Source organism: Protopterus annectens, chromosome 17.part0, assembly GCF_019279795.1.
Source record: "Protopterus annectens isolate FY-2018-M chromosome 17.part0, PAN1.0, whole genome shotgun sequence".
NCBI lineage: Eukaryota > Metazoa > Chordata > Ceratodontiformes > Protopteridae > Protopterus > Protopterus annectens.
In genome coordinates, this window is record NC_056751.1 from 600,540,064 (window position 1) to 600,560,656 (window position 20,593).

A 20,593-nucleotide genomic window follows, 5' to 3' on the forward strand; every position below is an offset into this window, starting at 1 on the left:
TACCCTAGTTGAATCGGCCTCTGAAGTTTTGCTTACTAATGTGGTTCCTATAGAATTATCAGACACCATCCCTTTGGATGTCTCTACCCCAGCACGTGGTGCTGCTAGGCCTCCTGCAGCCATGTCTGTTAAGGCCTTTGCCAGGGCTAAAGCAGCCAAAACTGCTAAATCAGTGCCTGTTAAGCCCCCCACACACAGGCCCAGTTCCAGTTCTCAAATGCTTACTCTGGCAGAGGATCTCATCTCTTTAATAAGGGGATCCCAATCTCACCCAGACAGGGCCTCTCAGCCTCCAGAAAAGAGACCTAGAGCAGAGCCCCCAGAGCCAGTGTCCTCAAATGATTCTTCTGATGATTCAGACATTACAGACCATCCAGAGGCTCCTTTTTCTACTTATGAAGATTCCGATGCTGAAGAATCTATTCCATCTGCCTCTCCACCAGAGGAATTTTCCTTTGGGGAAACCTTACATGCCATGAGAGAGCAATTCCAATGGCAGGGACAAGATTTCTCAGATTCAAGAAAAAGGCTTAGGACCTTTCTACACTTACCGCAACATAGGCCCTTAGCTATACCTCCAGTTCTGCCTGTTGTGGATGATGCATTTAATGATGTTTGTACTGCTCCTGATACTTTACCTCCAGCCCCTGCCAAACCAGATAGGTTTTACAGGGTACCGGACACTCATCACCACCTATACAAGGCCCCACTTGCAGATCCTGAGACTATCTCCCAGGGGCCTAAGGCAGTAGCTTCGACCTCATCAAAAAACCCTCTCCCTTCTGAAAGGGAATCCAGGTCCTTAGAGAGATGGGGTAAAAAAGTTTACACCTCTGTTACTCTTTCAGCTAGAGCTTTGAACTGTTCGTTTCATATGATCCAATACCAAGAGTTTATGCTTGATCAGTTAACTAAGAAACTGTCCTCTGATGACTCCTTAGATAAGAAATATGTTTTAGAAATGGTGAATAACATTCAGCAGGTTAGTAACCATTCTTTAAAATGTGGCTATGATGCACTGGAGGCTTCATTTAGATCAGCCATGACTGGCACAGTTATAAGAAGGCATGCATGGTTGAAAGAACAGGTCTTGCCGGATCATGTTAAAGCAAAGCTGTTAGATGCTCCTATGGATAAGGCCAGTCTATTTGGTTCTCCTGCTCAGCAAGTAATGAAGAAAATGGAAGAGAAGGCAAAATCTGTACAAACAGTTGAAGATTTCTTACAGGTTCAGCCCCCAAGGTTTAGCAGGAACTGGCCTTCCAAAAATTGGTCCTTTCCAGACTCCTCTAAATCTCAGAGAGGCAGGAATAGGCGTTCCAGAGGCAGAAATCAATCCAGAGGAGGTGCCTACAGAGGACGCCAGTGGCAAGGCAATAACCAGCGAGGCACAGACACAACCACTGCCACTGCAACAGGACAATCACAGTGACTTGGCTCTGACACCGCCTACCAGGGAACAAATAGCAGCACCCTTAGGCGGAAAGTTAGCCTTATTTTCAAAAAGTTGGCACTATATCACAAAAGTCAAGTGGATTTTCCAGACCATAGACCAAGGCTACAGGTTTCACTTCCACACCTTACCAGTAAAAAGAGGAATGCCAAACCTACCTCCAAATCAGAAAACAGAAGCTCTAAAGCAGATAGCTCAATTAACAAAGATGAGAGCTGTGGAAAGAGTACCACCAACAGAACAGGGCAAAGGATTCTACTCCAGACTCTTCCTAGTACCAAGAAAAGAAAAGTTGGAGACCTATTCTCGACCTGTCCCTTAAACACATTCATCATTGTCCCAAAATTCAAAATGCTGACCCTACAGCAACTTCTTCCCATGCTGGGCAAGGAGTGTTGGCTGGTAACTCTAGATCTCAAGGAGGCATACCTGCACGTCCCCATACGACCAAATTGCAGAAGATACCTCAGATTTCTTGCAGGATCAGAGCATTATCAATTCTCAGCATTGCCCTTTGGCTTATCTACTGCGCCCAGAGTATTCACAAAATGCCTGGCATCAGTAATCGCTCATTGCAGGCTACAGGGAATCCAAATTTATCCATACCTGGACGACTGCCTGATACAAGAGGACAACAAAAGCAAACTGACAAAAGACTTACAAAGAGTCATTTGCTTACTACAAGCCCTGGGATACACAGTCAATTTAAAAAAGTCAAGACTAATACCATCCCAAACAAAAACATTCTTAGGTGCAGAATTGGACACAGTAAAACAAATGGCATTCCTAACTGCAGAAAAACAAGAACAACTCCCTCATTACTTCTTGGCATTAACAAAGCAGAACAAACTAACAGCAAGGAAAGTACTGCAGGCCTTGGGCTTCATGGCATCATGCATAATCCTGGTCCCCCATGCCAGATTGCATATGAGAAAACTACAGTGGTACCTAAAGAATTTATGGTCTCAACACAGGCACAGCTTAGAAACTGAAATACCACTAATCCCATGCCTGAAACAAGAGTTCCTATGGTGGGCTCAAGCATGCCAGTCAAACCCAGGCTTGCCCTTCCACAACTTTCAAGCAAGCCAAACCATCACAACGGACGCCTCAGACCTAGGTTGGGGCCCTCATGCTCGACAATTGCATACAAGGATTATGGACCCCAGATCAACTGCACCTGCACATAAATCAAAAGAAATGCTGGCAGTAAAACTAGCAATCCAGAATTTCAGACCATTCCTCAAAGAAGGCCATTTGATGATAAGGACAGACAACACCACAGTCATGTGGTACAACAACAAACAGGGAGGCACTCATTCATACCCCTATGCCGAATGACTCTGGACCTATGGAATATGGCTGTGAGCTACAACATTCAGTTACAGGCAATATTTGTACCGAAAAGAAAACATCCTAGCAGACATGTTAAGCAGAACTACCTCGGATGCTCACGAATGGATGCTACACCCGGACATCTTCAAGGCCATCACACAGAAATGGGGAATGCCACAAATAGACCTATTCGCATCCCCACTCAATCACCAGCTCAAGAAATTCTGCACAAGGACATACCACCCACTTGCATGGAAGGTGGACTCTCTATCCTTCAGTTGGAAAGGCCTGACAGCATATGCATTCCCACCTCTTCCTTTGATGCACAAGATACTACTGAAAATCAAAGAGGAGCGTCCAAGGATAATTCTGATAGCTCCAAATTGGCCAAGACAACACTGGTATCCATTGCTGAGGTGCATGTCATGGGGGAGAACGTGGACACTACCCCTGATGCCTTTGATGTTAACTCAGAACGACTACAACATCATGCATCCAAATCTAAAAACTCTGCAACTAACTGCCTGGAACATTACATAACAGCAACTAACCCAGATTTTATCCCAAAGGGTTAAAGACATTATCCTGGAGGCCCGCAGACCTTCTGCAAGAAGGAACTATGCAGGGAAATGGAAAAGGTTTGTCATTTGGAGCACTGAAAGAGGAAAAGATGTGTCAAAGATAGATATTGCCAACATCCTGGAGTATTTGGCAGAGCTTCTCCATACAGGCCTGTCCTATTCCTCCATCAAGATACATGCATCAGCTATTTCTGCAGAATACAGCTTCGATCCCGCTGTCTTCTCACATCCTCTACTCAGGCAGTTCCTCAGAGGAATCAAGAATGTAAAACCTCCTAGGAAACCACCATTACCAGCATGGGACTTGAACTTTGTGCTAGAAAAATTGACACTCCCTCCATTCGAACCAGCAGCAACAGCAGATCTTCAACACCTATCCTGGAAAACTGCTTTCCTACTGGCAATTACTTCAGCAAGAAGGGTTTCAGAACTACAGGCCTTAATGGCAGTACAACCCTTCCTAATCTTCCATCAAGATAGAGTATCCATGAGAACTAATCCTACATTTATGCCTAAGGTGGTATCCAGAGTGTCTCTAAACCAGGCAATCCACCTACCTACCTTCTTTCCCAATCCACAGAACAGGGGAAAGACTGCTGCATACCTTGGATGTACATAGACAGTTGCGCTACTACCTGGACAGAACCAAGGGCAATAGAAAAACTGACCAGCTTCTAGTGGCCTATGCAACAGGAAGGGAAGGAAAAGCAATTTCAAACAGACAATTTCCAAGTGGATAGGAAATTGCATCAGATTCTGTTACTCCTACCATGGAAAACCAATTCCACAGAACATAAGACCTCACTCTACAAGGGCTACAGCCACTACCACAGCTTTCTTACGAGGAGTGGCAACCAAGGACATTATTGAGGCGGCTACTTGGACCTCCGTGCATACATTTGCCAAGCATTATAACTTACCTCTATACTCTAGATCCCGAGCAGGGTTTGCCACTGCTGTATTGCAAGGGATCCTAACTACACCATAATTCTTCTTCCTCCTCCCTAGTTTGGCTATGGTATTCTACCCATTTGTTATGACTGCAGATGCATCCTTGAAGGACATAGTACAGTTTTGTACCTACCATAAATGTAGATGTCCGAACAGGATAGCATCTGCAGTCAGGATTACCCACCCTCCTTCCCTCTGTGGTATTCCTAGGTATTTACCCTCCTAATAGCTAGCTGGGGGATCTCTTATGGTGTATTTGTTTGTATATATGTACATACATGCTTATTTTTGTGTTTGCCTACCTTTTTTTTGGAAACATTGGCATTTACCCAAAATTTAGTTTTCCAAGAGGGCATCTGGCATCTGGGGCAAGAAACACTGAGGAAAATGGCGTCGGCTGATGCCTTTATACCCGAAGACCAGCAGAGATGACGTCGGGTGAAGGGCGACACCAGCCGAGGCCAGACCCAGACTTTGGAATCCGGCCGACCGAAGGGCTGCCTGACGACAGGACAACCCATTTGTTATGACTGCAGATGCTATCCTGTTCAGACATCTACATTTATGGTAGGTACAAAACTGTACTTTCCATGCTCTGCACCTCTCGAAGGACCAAGTACTCTCCTTCCTTGGATCCGTTCGTTGGTGGCCAATATAGTCCTTTTCTAGAAAGGCTAGAATCACCCTCAGGTTTGTCTATGAGGTTGACCAGGAGCCTCTCTGAGCAAGGTATGTTGCGGCTTGTTGACCAGTTGATTGTGGCCAGAGATATCTCTCACCCGTTAAAGTCCACATTCCCTCCTTCAGGTGAAAGTGTATCTCCTCAAACTCCAATGTACACTCCTCCTTCGACTTCCACCCAAGTATTGAAACCCATTACTCCAACAGCAGCTTCTCTTCATCCTACTCCAATAGTGGATCCCACTTTGGAACCGGAATCATCCTTGTGACCCTCTGTGCACTGGGCATCAGGCTCTTCTCAGGCCAGTGGCTGTGCCGTCGGGGAGGGCATTCTTGGTTCTGCGCCAGTATTTTTCTATGGCACCCTCCAGGAACCCTCCGTCACTCACGCTTCACAGTCCTCTTGAGACTCCTGGTCTGGGGGTCAGTTCATCGGAGCGGGGTGTGACCCCGGTTCTGAGGTTGTCATGCTCTGTTCAGGGCTTCCATCCCTCTTTGGGTGGGCTGGCCTTCCAGGCCATGGAGTGGGCACTTGCCTCTGCTGGCAAATGTTGGAGTCTTCTCCCCCCTCTGTGCCGCAAATCTCACAAGCCACAACTGCCGGACACCAGACACAAGGGCCTCAGGTTTCTCCTCCTTAGCAGACCCCTTCTTTGCAGTTTTCCCCAGAACCTCCCACTGAGGAAGTACCTCGCAAAGCATTGTGTAAGAGGAAGCACATGGACTCCACTGAGGAGTCATTCACTGACGATACGGACTTTGATGGGGAAGGGTCCCCACGGTCACCCTTTGATGAGATGTCCTTTGGTGACATCCTCTAGATCCTTAGGGGTGACTGGAAGTCCTCTAATCCTTCCTCTGAGGAATCTATATTCCTGCAGGCCTTTTGTGCCCGGCGTCTACCTCTTGGGTTACCCCGCCAGCCAATGAGCTCGTCCAGCTCATCGTCCAGTGGTCATGGAAGGCTCCTGACACCCTGGAAGCGATACCACAGAAGCCTGATAAAATCTTATCGCCCCCAGCTGAGCATCCCCATTGGTCACGAGGTCTTCCAGTAGATGCCAGGGTGGTAGCGGCTGCAACTAAGAAGGATTTGGCAGAAGAGAGCCAAACTCTCCATCCGCCCAACAAGGAGTCCCGGGTGATAGACTAGGGCAGTGTGTGTTTGCTTCATCAACCTTCGCCATAAGGTCTTTGAAATATTTGGTACACTTTATCAGGCTTCAGAGGGATCTTAATCAACCAACTCTCTGAACCCTTGGTAGGAGCTATTTCTGACGAGTTCCATGACAACGTGTCTTCTCAGATAGCCACCCTAGAATCCATTTCCAGTTCTTCCATGCATCTTATTTCTCACGCAACGAAAGGAGTGGCTAGAGTGGCAGGTGCTGATATAATCACCAGATAACATGCCTGGATGTGCCTTTGCGACTTTTGCGGACTCCTTTAAGGCTTCCTTCATGAATGTCCCCATCGAGGCTGCTTCTTTGTTTGGCCCTAAACTGAAAGATATGCTGGCAAGGTGCGGACAAGATGGTAAGACCCTATCTGCCGTGGTGTCAGACACTCCACTCCTCAACGATTCTACTCCAGAAGTCAGAGGAGCAGGAAGATGTGGCACAGGAAATCACAGGGCTCTTTCCATGGCACATGTGCCGAGTTCTGGCCTAGATGCAGAGGGGGAAACTCAAATGGAAGACACCCTTTTCGGGGAAGAGGAGCTCTGTGAAACTGGGGTTCCAGAGATCCTTTCTCTGGCCAACCTTATCAGCGCTCCTGAAGTGTTGCGTCATTGCTCACCTCTGGATGCTTTTGGGGGTCGTTTTTCCTTGTACCTTGCTGCCTGCCGAAATATAACCGCCAACTCTTGGGTACAACGGATAATATCCAGAGGCTATCGCATCCCCTTCCATCTTTGTCCAATCTCATCCAGAGTATTATCTGACATTCCACCCAGTCAAAGGGAAGCAGCAGTGCATGAAATCCAAAAACTGCTACAAAAGAGTCATCCATATGGTCCCCCCAGACCAGATAGGATCCAGTTTTTACTCAAGGTTCTTTTTAGTGCCAAAAAATACAGGGGACTGGAGATCAATTCTGGATCTCAGCACACTGAACAAATTTGTAAAAACAGAGAAATTCTTGGATGGTCATCGTTCAGTCTGTCCTTCCTCTCCTGGAAGAGGATGATTGGATATGCTGTGTAGATCTTCAAGATGCATATTACTACATAAAAATGGACAAACACTCAAGAAGATACCTCCGCTTCCGCATATGAGCCAGTCACTATCAGTTTCGAGCTCTGCCCTTTGGTCTCTGTACAGCCACCAGAGTGTTCACCAAATGCATGGCAGTGGTTATCACTCACTTGCGACTTCAAGGATTCCCAGCCGATGTTCATCGTGCATACAGCTGCAGTCATAACAGATGGGTTCTCCTGCCATCAGGCGGGTCCTCGGTCGGCCGAATTTCAAAGTCTAGGTCCGGCATCGGTTGTCGTCGCCTCTTCTCTGACGTCAGTGCAACAGGGGTATAAAAGAACCAGACGATGCCATTTTCTCCAGTCTTTCTTGCCGTGCGGTGCCCGAAGCAGTTCGCAAGTGCCTCAGACCAATGTCAGACAAAATTAATAATTGTATTTCATGTGGGAAGCAAATACCGCATAAGGATTTTCATTCCCTCTGCATTCCTTGCTTAAGCCCAGACCACGACGTCTTGGTCTGTCGTTTTTGTGCTACATTCAACAAACGCACCATTAAGCGTCGGGCGGAGTTCACCCAGCACTATTTTGGCAAAGAATTTAACTACATTATGTCGTCGGATACTCCGACTCCAGTTTTGACTAAAAGACGCAAAGATAAGGACCGACGCACGAGGTCTGTGGCCTCTACCGACACCACGCCAAAGCCGACTACAGGTTGTCCGGTTCTCAGTGAGGCACCTACGCAGCCCCTGCCTACCGACGACACTTCATTGGCGGTGTCTCCTGTGCCCGAGGTCGCAGGCTCCTCAGCCCACACCCCGACTACAGATACCGAAGCCACTCTAGGTGGTGAAACTCAGAATGTAGACAGGTCTGCCTCCTCTCAAGGTGTCTTCAGGCCTTCCTCTTCTTTTTCCATTAAGGCTTTCACGAAGTCTAAAGCAGCCATGCATTCTAAGAGACAAGCTACACAGGGCCCTTCTCCAGGCCCCATGCCTAAAAAACAGATGCTTAAAATGGCTGAGTATTTAGTTACTCTTATCAGGGGTTCTCAACCCCCCCCCCCCCCCCGGAAAAAAGGCCCAGAGTGGAGGAAGAATCCCCCTCCTCGGACCAGGCCTCCATTATTTCAGAGCACTCTGATGAACAGGAACATTCTTACTCCCCTTTTGAAGCTTCTGATGCAGAGGAGTCCATTCCCTCTGTCTCCCCCCCTGAGGATTACTCTTTTGGGGAAACCTTGCATACCTTGAGGGAACACTTCCACTGGGAAGGCCAAGAGTACTCAGACTCCAAGAAAAGGCTTAGGGATTTTCTCTTGCTCCCTCAGCACAGGCCTCTGGCTATACCTCCTGTCTTAGACATACTAGATGATGTGTATTCGGAGGCCTGCCTTAACCCGGACTCTTTACCTCCAGCCCCAGTCAAGCCTGACAGGTACTACTGGGTTCCTGACTCACACCAGTTCTTACACAAAAGCCATGCAGCTGACCCAGAAACTATCTCACAGGGCCCCAAGGGAATTAAGGCCTCCACTGCTAAAAATCCATTACCTTCAGAGAGAGATTCCAGAGCTTTAGAAAGGTGGGGAAAAAAAGGTATACACCTCGGCCACCTTAACCATGAGGGCATTAAACTGCCAGTTCCATATGTTAAAGTACCAACATTTTCTGTTTTCACAGTTGAGAAGCAAAATGTCACAACCTGAACAACCAGACTTGAAGGAGTTGCAGGATTTGATGCATAGTGCAGAACAAGTGGGTAAACATACCTTGCAATGTGGTTTTGATGCTCTAGAGGCCTCATGTAGAGCTGCTGTTACAGGATCAGTCATACGTAGACATGCCTGGCTCAAGGAGCAAACCTTACCATATCATGTCAAAGCTAAATTACTAGATGCCCCTCTACAAAAAGATGTATTATTTGGTGTTAAAGCTGAGGAAGTATTAAAGAAAATGGAGGAAAAGGCTAAATCAATGCAAACAGTGAAAGATTTTCTATAGGTACAACCTCCACGTTTCAGCAGAAATTGGCCTTCCAAAAATTGGTCCTTTCCAGCCACGGACAGACCCCAAAGAGGTAGATACAGGCACTCGAGGGGCAGGGGCCAAGCTCAAGGATCGTTTAGAGGCAGACAATGGCAAGCTCCTACACAAAGAGGTGGTGAGGATAGTTCACAGCCATTCAGAAAGCAAACCCAATGACTTTCCCCTTTGCATGCCAAGCAAGGCTCAAATGGCAGCACCCTTAGGCGGAAAACTGGCATTATTTTCGAAAAATTGGCATATTGTCACAAAAGACAAATGGATCCTGGACATTATAAACAGAGGCTACAGATTCCATTTTCACACCCTTCCACAAAAGGGAGGCATGCCAAACCTGCCACATAATCAAAGGGCAGAGGCACAAAGACAAATTTCAGATCTCATGGACATGAAAGCTATTCAAGAGGTACCTACTCAAGAACAAGGTCAAGGTTTTTATTCCAGACTATTCCTGGTACCAAGAAAGGGAAAAGATTGGAGTCCTATTTTGGACCTGTCCATCCTAAACACATTTTTACTTGTGCCAAAATTCAAGATGCTCACATTACAGCAACTTCTTCCCATGCTGGGCAAGGAGTCTTGGCTGGTAACATTGGACCTCAAGGAGGCATACCTGCATGTCCCAATCGGACAAAATTGCAGAAGATACCTCAGATTTCTTGCAGGTTCAACCCATTATCAATTCTCTGCATTGCCCTTTGGCTTATCTACTGCGCCCAGAGTATTCACGAAATGCTTGGCATCAGTAATTGCCAAGGGATACAAATATACCCATATTTGGACTGCCTGATCCAAGTGGACAGCAAGCACATACTTCTGAAACATCTGGCTTTTGTAATAATGTTGTTGAATTCTCTGGGGTACACAGTCAACAAAAAGAAATCAAGGCTAATACCCTCACAAAAAATAATTTTCCTGGGTGCCAACTTGGACACAAACACCCAGATGGCTTACCTCACGCCAGAGAAACAGGGGCAGCTAACTCTATACTTCAGAAAACTAGCAAATTTCACCAGGCTGACTGCAAGGAAAATCCTGCAGGCTCTGGGATTCATGGCATCTTGCATCCTACTAATCCCATGTGCAAAGCTGCATATGAGGAAACTTCAATGGTACCTGAAAAACCTATGGTCTCAACACAGCCACAGTTTGGAAACAATAATACCACTGATTCCATGTCTTCAAAAGGAATTTCTGTGGTGGGCTCAAGCATGCCAAAGAAACACAGGTCTCCCATTCTGCAAGCCTCAAGCAAATCAAGTCATCACAACAGACGCCTCGGACTACGCCTGGGGGGGGGGGGGCGCACATGACAGATCGGTGCATTCAGGGCAAATGGTCCCAAAAAGAAAAGCACCTACACATCAATCAAAAGGAAATGCTAGCAGTAATAAATGCTATTATGGCTTTCAAAGACCTTCTGCATCCAGGCCAATTACTGATAAGGAAAGACAACAGCACAGTAATGTGGTACATAAACAAACAGGGAGGCACCCATTCATACCCCGTATGCAGGCTGGCCAGGTCACTTTGGAACATGGCTCTGGAATTGCAAATCGAACTTCAAGCACAGTACTTGCCAGGCAAGGAAAACACGCTGGCAGACAACCTAAGCAGAAATGACAGACCCACACGAATGGAAGTTGCACCCTCAAGTTTTTACAGAAATAATTCAAGCATGGGGAAGGCCAGACATAGATCTCTTTGCCTCCCACAAAAATCACCAATTGACAAAATTCTGCTCAAGGACTTTTCATCCACAGGCCTGGAGAGTGGACGCTCTCTCTTTCAGTTGGACAACAATGACAGTTTATGCCTTTCCACCTCTTCCTCTGCTGCCCAAAGTTCTATTAAAAACCAAAGCAGACAGACCAAAGATGATTCTCATTGCTCCAGACTGGCCAAGACAGCACTGGTACCCACTCCTGAGGAGCCTGACGCATTCCCCACCATGGACCCTACCTCTAATGCCTCTTCTTCTGACTCAGCACAGCTTCAAAACTCTTCACAGTCAGCTGAAAACACTCAATCTGGCCGCATGGAAGATTCCTTAACTTCACAACAGACCCTACTCTCCAAGGAGGTGCAGGATGTCATTTTGGTGGCCAGAAGGCCTTCTACTAGGAAAGCTTACTCCGCAAAATGGAAGCGATTTTGTGCCTGGAATGAGACAAAGGGCCAGAATCCTGGAATACTGAATTTACCTCAAATATTACAGTATCTAGCTGAGCCGCTAAGCAGTGGACTTTCATTCTCCTCCATCAAAATCCATGCCTCCGCCATTTCTGCAGAATAGAACACTGATCCTCCTTTAGTCTCTCATCCCCTCTTAAGACAGTTCCTCAGAGGGGCTAAGAATATAAAACCCCCAAGGAAACAACCATTACCTGCTTGGGACCTCAATTCCATTCTAGAAAAGCTGACCTTACCTCCTTTTGAGCCAGCTGCCACAACAGATTTGCAATATTTGTCCTGGAAAACAGCCTTCCTTCTGGCTATCACCTCAGCTCGCAGGGTATCTGAACTACAAGCCCTCATGTCTGTGCAGCCTTTCATCATTTTCCATCAGGACAGAGTTTCCTTACAAACCAATCTGTCCTTTATGCCAAAGGTGGTATCCAGGGTAGCTTTGAATCAGGCTATTCACTTACCTACCTTTTACCCTAATCCTCAAAACAAAGGGGAGAGACTACTACATTCCTTGGACATCACAGACAGCTACGTTATTATTTGGACAGAACAAAGCCTTTCAGGAAATCAGAACAACTCTTTGTGTCCTATGCTATAGGAGCTCAAGGAAAGCCAATTTCCAAACAGACAGTCTCAAAATGGATAGCCCACTGCATACGCTTTTGTTACTCTTTTCATGGTAAAACTGTGCTTGCAGGCATCAGATCTCACTCCACAAGGGCCACAGCTACCTCTTCAGCTTTCCTCAGGGGAGTTCCTACCAACGATATTTTGGAAGCAGCCACTTGGAGTTCTGTGCATACCTTCTCCAACCACTACCACCTACCATTATACTCCAAAACTAGAGCAGGCTTTGCCACTGCAGTCTTGCAGGGCATCCTGGCTCCTCCTAGTTCCACCCAGTGCCTACCACCCCTTTTTTAGCTTTGGGATTCTACCCATCTGTTATGACTGCAGCTGTATGCACGATGAACATAGTACAGTTTTGTACCTACCATAAATGTAGATGTTCGAGTGCTAATACAGCTGCAGTCCAGGTTTCCCTCCCTCCTTCCCCTCTTGGGACAGGCCTGTTGGCTAACACCTCCTCATACAACTTGATTGGGGTATTCATTTATGGTGTATTTACTTGCAACTACTGTTTTTTGATTATATTGCACTGCATTATTACATAAATTTATGTATTGCCTTCCTTCTGGGGTCACCTGACATCTGGGGCAAGAAAAACTGAAGAAAATGGCGTCGGCTGGTTCTTTTATACCCCTGTCGCACTGACGTCAGGGAAGAGGCGACTACAACCTACGCCAGACCTAGACTTTAGATTTCGGCTGACCGAGGACCCGCCTGACGGCAGAAGAACCCATCTGTTACGACTGCAGCTGTATTAGCACTCGAACATCTACATTTATGGTAGGTACAAAACTGTACTTTCCATATCTAGATGACTAGCTCCTCACAGCCCCCACCAGCTATCTACTGGAAGAAGCCCTGCACTGCACTCTCCTCACAGCACACCACCTGGGAATCACTATAAACTGGAAGAAATCCAACATGACCCCAGCTCAGTCTTTGGAATTCATAGGGGTACTGTTGGACACGAGAAACTGCACAGCATCTCTTCTGGACCACAGGCTTCAAAGAATAAGACAACAGGTTCAACTGCTTTTCTGTCACCAGAAATCTCCTGCTCGATCTATACTCCCAACTTTTGGGGTCAGTGGCAGCCTCGATCACCATTGTTCCCCTTGCCAGATTGCACATGAGGCTCCTTCAGTTGTTAGTTCTCACTCAGTGGCACCCTCTGCAACAGCCTTTGTATTTTCAGGTAAATGCAAGTCAGAGATGCAAGCAAAATTTACTCTGGTGGACTTTTCGAAATCCCCAACAGTGGTCTTGCCTTTCAGCCCCCATCAACCGAAAGCCACTCTGACCACGGATGCTTCCCCTGATTGGGGGGGTGGGTGGCTATGTCAGGGAAACTCAGTCTATGGCACCTGGTCGAAGACAGAGGCCCTTTTGCATATCACTGTCCTGGAACTGAGGGTGGTGCTATTAGCGTTGCAAGCATTTCATTCCATCCTTCTGTCAGGGACTATTGCGATCCAATCAGGCAACATGTCAGTGGTCTGGTACATCAACAAGCAAGGGGGCACCAGATCATACCCCTAATGCCGAGAGGCCTTGAGAATATGGCAGTGGGCAATAGCTTCCAACCACTTTCTAATTGCAACGCACATTCCCGGGATCTCCAACGTGATAGCGGACAAATTGAGCGAGTGCATTCTACAACTTCACGAGTGGTCCCTTAACCCTGTGATAGTGGCAAGAATCTTCAATCGCTGGGGCTAGCCTTGCTGCAACCTATTCGCCTCCCCAACCAACTGCAAGTGCAGCAACTATTTTGCCCTGATCCCCCCTTCGGGACAGTCACTGAGAGACGCTCTAGTCCACGCTTGGCCCTCGGGTCTACTTTGTGCTTATCCTCCTCTTCCCCTCATCTCCCACTTTCTGAAGAAGGCACGACAGTTGAAAAGCAGTGATCCTTATTGCTCCATATTGGCCTTGACAAGTCTGGTTCCCCTTCCTCTGGCCTCACCTGATAGATCAACTGTGGAGCCTCAATCTATCCCCAACGTTGATCTCCCTTCCGCAGGGTCTGACTCACCCCAGTCTAACTACCCTGAAACTAACAATTTGGTTTCTCCACTTCCAATGATTGCCAGGCAGGAAAACCTCTTGTCCCCTGTGTGCAGTGTTCTTATTGCATCTCATAAATTGTCCACCAGACTAATCTATGTCAGTAAATGGAAATGGTTTTCTCTTTGGGCAGCAAATAAACAATTAGACCCCTTGTCAACCCCAGTTTTGGTGCTTTTGGATTACTTATCAAATCTTTTCCACTTTGTGGTGTCTGCCTCTACTATTCATGTGCATTTAGCCGCCATTTCAAATTTCCACATTGGTTTTCAGGATTCTTCGCTTATGTCACATAGACTTTGTAAAACTTTCTTGAAGGGCGTTATCTACTTAAAACCTCCCTTTAGAGAACCGGTACAACCTTGGGATTTGGCATTGGTTTTGCAAGCTCTAATGGCTCCCCCCTTTGAACCTGCGTCTTCATGTGATGTAAAATATCCCTCTTGGAAAACTTTGTTTCAGTTTGCAGTCACATTGGCCAGATGCTTGTCAGAACTTCAAGCCTTATGCCTCAAACCCCCCTGTCTTATCTTCCATAACGATAGGGTATCACTGAGACCTAATTCTTCCTTTTTACCAAAAGTGGTGTCAGAGCGGTCTATCAACCAATCTATTGACCTTCCAGTGTTCTTTCCTAACCACTCTAGCAAGGGAGAGTATTGCCTGCACTCCTTGGATGTTCATAGGCAAATACGATTTTCTCTGGACAGAACAAAATCTGCCCGTAAATCAGACCAACTGTTTCTGGCTTTTTTCTGGACCTAGACATGGTCATCCTGTCTCAAAAATTACATTGGCTTCATGGTTGAGAAATTGTATTACCTTTATCTACAACAAAAACAATGTCACCTTGCCTCACAGAGTGAAAGCAAATTCTACAAGGTCTATGGCAACATCAGCAGCTTTCCATGCTTTAGGCTTCCTTCAATGATATTTGCTCAGCTGTGACCTGGGCCAAACCTCATACCTTTATTCTTCATTACAAATTGGACTTGGCCTCCAGGGGTAGAGCTTGTTTTGGCTCCATGGTGCTCAGGAATGCCCTTCCATGAGGGCCACCCAGGGATACAGGTAGCTGGGGACTCTGTCCGGCTCAAATTCTAAACCTACCACCCTAGAAAACAAAAATGGGAAGGAATTGAGGGTAATGCTGCTCAATGCCAGAAGTCTAAATCTCAAAATGCACGCACTCGAGGCCCTTCTCAGTATGGAGAACATCGATGTCTGTGCTGTAACTGAAACCTGGTTCAAGGCTCCTGAGAGCACCCCGGCACTATTAGGTTTTACCTCATATCATGCATTCCCGCCCCGAAACCCGGACCACACCACAAAAGGAGGGGGTGTATCCATATTCATAAAGGATACCCACACCTCCAGGTTGGTGGCAACGCACGAAGCTTCGGAAACCATTTAGGTGCAACTAACCATAGGCAAAACTGCTCTACAAATTGTAGCATGCTACAGGCCACCCTCTCAAACTCAGGAACCCCACACAGCCTTCCTGAAGACACTGGAGGGTATAAATGTATCTCCAAACACCATCATATTGGGTGACTTCAACTACCCGAATATAGACTGGAAACATTACTCAAGCTCTAACTTTCTAGCCCAACAGTTCCTGGAGTTCATAAATTCAAATGCCATGGAACAGCTAGTCACTGTTCCCACAAGAGGAGAAAATATACTAGATCTCATTATCACAAACTTGGGGACAAAATGCTCCACACCGGAAGTATATCCCTCATTGGTGAGATCTGATCATAAACTAATCTCACTGGAAATCCACATCCCACCCCCACCCCAAACAAAAAAGACCACAGTGAAGAACTTCTCTAAAGCAAACTTCACACTACTCAAGACTGGTGTGGTATCCTTCAAGGCCCCTGAGCCAGTGGAAACCACAACCCAAGCTGCGGAAGCCCTTACAAATGCCTTCTATGAACATCTCCAGGACTGCATGGATCAGGCAATCCCAAATAAAACCAAGACTCTTTCCACAAAGGGCAAACGTCCAGTCTGGTGGACCCCAGCCATTAACAAACTTTACAATAAGAGGAGAAAGCTATTACATGATGGAACAAAATCCATAAAAGGGAAGTCACCCCTGATCATTATTAGTAAAAAAATACGAGCACTCATAAAATCAACTAAGGCCAATTTTGAGAGAAAAATTGCCATGGATTCAAAGGACAATCATAAGGCCTTTTCAGCTATGTTAGGAACCTGGGTGGAAACTCCCAGATATGCTCAGAATTAGTCCAAAATGATACAAAAATCACTGAACCCACAGACATTGCCAACATACTGGCAGACAAGTTCAGTGCAAACTTCACCCCTCCCCCCTAAAGGAGAGATAACTATCCCAGCGGAGTGTAGCCTCCCAGACATCTCAAATGCGCAGGTGAAAGCTGCTCTCTCTAAAGCTAAAAACACAGCATCAATGGGACCGGATGGTGTCCCCGGCTGTGTGCTACACGAGCTAAATGAGGAATTAAACCCGCACATAAGGCAGCTGTTTAATCTCAGCCTTACCACAGGATACGTGCCCAAGGAGTGGCATACGGCAACTGTGGTCCCACTCCACAAAGGCGGTGCCTCTACGGACCCTGGTAATTACCGCCCCATAAGCTTAACAAGTCTAGTCTGCAAAGCTATGGAGAGGATCATAATGGAGCTCATAAACAAAGAAATAGGGGACTTGCAGACATTGGACCCGACCCAGTTTGGCTTCGTCAAGGGAAGATCATGCCTTTTGAACTTGGTCGACTTCTTCGAAACAGTCACCAAGGCCATTGATGAGGGAAAGGCAGTCCATACAGCCTACCTTGACCTTGCAAAGGCTTTCGACCCAATACCCCACTCTGGTATTGTAGAAAAACTTACCAGCTAAATGTAAACCCATATGTCACAAGATGGGTTGCAAACTGGCTTAAGGACAGAACCCACAGGGTTAGAGTTGCTGGCGCTATGTCAGACTCCAAGCCGGTCACAAGTGGTGTCGCACAGGGCTCGGTCCTTGGCCCCCTATTGTTCGGCATCTACTTCTCAGAAGTACAGGCCAACATGGGAGACTTTGGCTGACAAAGTTTGCAGACGACTGCAAACTGGGTGCCATAGTGGAAAGTGCATCGGACACGGATATCTTTCAGAAGGGACTCACAGAAACAGATAGCTGGTGTCAGAGCCATGGCCTGAAGTTAAACGCCAAAAAATGTATAGTCCTACCCTTCGGGAAAAACAAGGTAACCCCAAGCTACCATATAGGTGGCAATCCACTAAGCACAGAAGAGGTTATCAGGGACCTGGGGACCCAGGTTGACAGTGGCCTTTCTTTTGACACTCACGTTGCCAAAGTGGTTAGGAAGACCTTCTACATTGCCCACCTGATCATGAAGGGATTCACATCCAGATCTAGTGAGGTCATTGTTCCCCTGTACTCTTCACTTATCAGACCAATGATCGAGTACAATGCCCCATTCGGGATGTATCTCACCCGACATCTGCAGCAATTGGAGAGACCCCAAAAGTTCCTCACCAAAAGGATAAAGGGACTCCAAAATCTGTCATATGCTGCCAGATTGAAGAAACTCCAGCTCTATTCAGTCGCATACCGTCTGCTCAGAGGTGACATGTGCCTGACATACAAGGCCATGTCCAACCCGGAATTAATGGACATGCTCCACCTCAAAAAATCCAAATCCACCAAAACCACTACAGCAAGTGACTTAAACCTTAGCATGGATATAAATAGGACGTGCTGGAGGGATAGATTTATCACTCAGAGACTCCCTATGCTGTGGAATAGAGTCCCGGTCCTTGTGAGGCAGAGCACCTCGCTGGCTCTGTTCAAGAGAAATCTTGACCTGTGGATGGGAGATCGTAGGTTTACCCCGGGAATCATCTCTGTGTCACTGCTGGACAGAGGCACAACAAACTAATGGGCACAGTAGTTTTTCATATAAGGGGTGGCGTAAGCCACAAAAATTTGGGCTAGGCTTATAAATGCCGTAGGGCAGATAGCCTAGTATAAACCTATGAACCTATGAAGATTAACAGCATCAGATAAAGAAGTTATGTCTTACCATAATGTTCCATCTGTGTTGTTGGTCTTCATTCATTCATTACTTCCCACCCGCCATCCCCCTCCCGAAGTTCCTGGTTGATCTCATATAATCCTTTATCGTAGGACTGTTTTGACCAGAAGTAGCCTCAACTTTTGTCTGTCAACTTGCAAACTTGATCTGAGGTAACAGGAAGCAGAGCATTTTTGGTAGGACCTTGGCTCAAGAGTTTTTGGCTGACGCAAGCTTGATATTTGGCTGGCTCGGTTACGAGGACGGAACCGATAACCCATCAGTAATGAATGAACGAAGATCAACAACACAGATGGAACGTTATGGTAAGACATAACTTCATTTTTTGGAACAGCTGTCTTAGAATCAGTTTTTGTTTCTTCTTTCTAGCATTATTCCAAGGATTTGTTTCTTTTATTCTTTTAAGAGTAGGGGCCATCCATTCCATTTCTTCTGGGATAGAGACACTATGTTGTTATTTTTTGATGAAAATAGTAGCTTCTTCTAAGTCATTAAAGGTTTTCATCTCATTGGCAAAAAGTAATTTTAACTTGGCTGGAAAGGTCAGCTGTGCTTTAATGTTGTTTTGTTTCAACAGTTTTATTATTGGCCAGGCTTTTTTCCTTTGTTCTAGTATTTTGGGAGAATAATCATTGTCAAACCTTATCAGGCTTTGATTGTGTTTTAAGGGTGATTTTCTCCAAGCAGAATTTAATATTAGTTCCTTGTCCAGAAATGAAATAAATGTTATAACTATGATCTAGGTGGAGTATTTGTTGAGTTAGAGACAGGTTTCCTCAGTGCTCTATTTGCCGTTTCAGTTCCAAATGAAAGTCACTCTTTCAAGTCTAAAAATTCAAGAATCTAGGTTGTTGAGAATGAATGTCTTCTTCTTCAGTGTTTTCAGGCAGATCAAAGATCCTTATGTTGTTTCTCCTTTCCCTGTTTTCTAAGTCATCTGTTTTGTTAATCAGCCATGTATTCTGTTTAAGCAGAAATTCTTTTTGGAATTCTTCCTCTTTGAGTCTCCCTTCAGTGCCATTTAGAGAAGTCTCTATATTTTTTATTTTTGTATGATGTTGCTGTAATAGTTCCTTAAGAGTATCAGTCTGTTTTTGAGAATTTAATTTGAGGTTTTCTAACTCAGTTTTAAAGCCATCCATCTTCAAAGATGGTTCCTGTAAGGTAGATCTCATCGATTGCAGCTCTTTTTTCAAAGCAGCATCTGGATGAGAATTCCTTGAGTTGTTCATATTCAGTGACTCAATATATCTCCAAGTTACTTGACTGGAAACTTTTTGTACATCTCCACCAGAATTGATATTTATGTAGTTTAGTAGTTTATAGATTTCTGATGTTTTAAACTAGAAAATAATAAAATTTTCTTATATTATTATACTAGTTTATGGAGCTCTCAAAATTCACTGCTCTCAATTGGCCATCTAGCCCCCCCCCCCCCACCACCACCATTAATTTCTGTCTAGCCGTAATAGCTGTGCCCCATGTATGAATGTAACTTTTGATTTTACAGATGTCTTCAGTTTGCTGTAATGTAACCTTAGACGTCACTCCGTTTTTAAGATAATTAAACAATGTGTTCATATTTACATATTTAAGGAAAGTTTTTTTTACAGCATTGTTTATTCTTTTGTTTAATATCAGGAAGTATTGTATAGACTCCTGATTCACATTATTAACATTTGGGATCTATACATAATAATAATGCTAGACAACAATTCTCATTTTCTCAGGTACCAGTTACCCCATTTGAGTCTGGATCCACTGTTGGCCTGTATACTGACTTGTGCTGTTCCATGTTGCTTCCAAGAGCAAATTGCCTGAGATATTTACAGAAATGTGGTACTTGTGCATATGTGCATATTTTGACTTCAGTGTAAATGTCGGTGAAATGGTGGTAGGTAGACAGCAGATATCGGGATAACGTTTGAAGCATTGTATAAACTTTTGTTTGATACCATGGAGTACCATATGAACAACTCCTGAGTCAAGTTATTAGCAGAAATGTTAGTGTGGCACATCTTTGTAATCTGACATGAAAAAAGTCACACTTTTTCCACTTACTGTTTGGGGGGGGGGTGGGGGGTCAGCACCATTCCTGACATGTATACTTACTTGCCTGTGCAATGCTATTCCACAGTGCTAAGTGGATAGTATCTTATTTATTTGCATAAGTACTTTATTTATGCATATTTTATTGCTAAAGGCATCCGGATTTCTACAAAGCAGTAGTTGTTCGGCACCAGCTGTCATTGTGAAGTTTTCCAGCATGAATTGCGCTTTTCAGTTGATACCATGAAATGCCATATAGACCCCTCCTTGGTCAAGCTATTACTAGACACCCTAATATAAATGTATTCTTAATT

The 20,593-nt window shown here is 45.5% G+C and overlaps 1 protein-coding gene across 1 annotated transcript in view; it reads left to right on the forward strand.

Moving 5' to 3' along the window:
- The window catches only part of PPP6R1 (protein phosphatase 6 regulatory subunit 1), a 3,522,349-nt gene that overhangs the window by 573,056 nt on the left and 2,928,700 nt on the right, over window positions 1-20,593 (forward strand). The gene's annotated exons all lie outside the window — the stretch shown is intronic.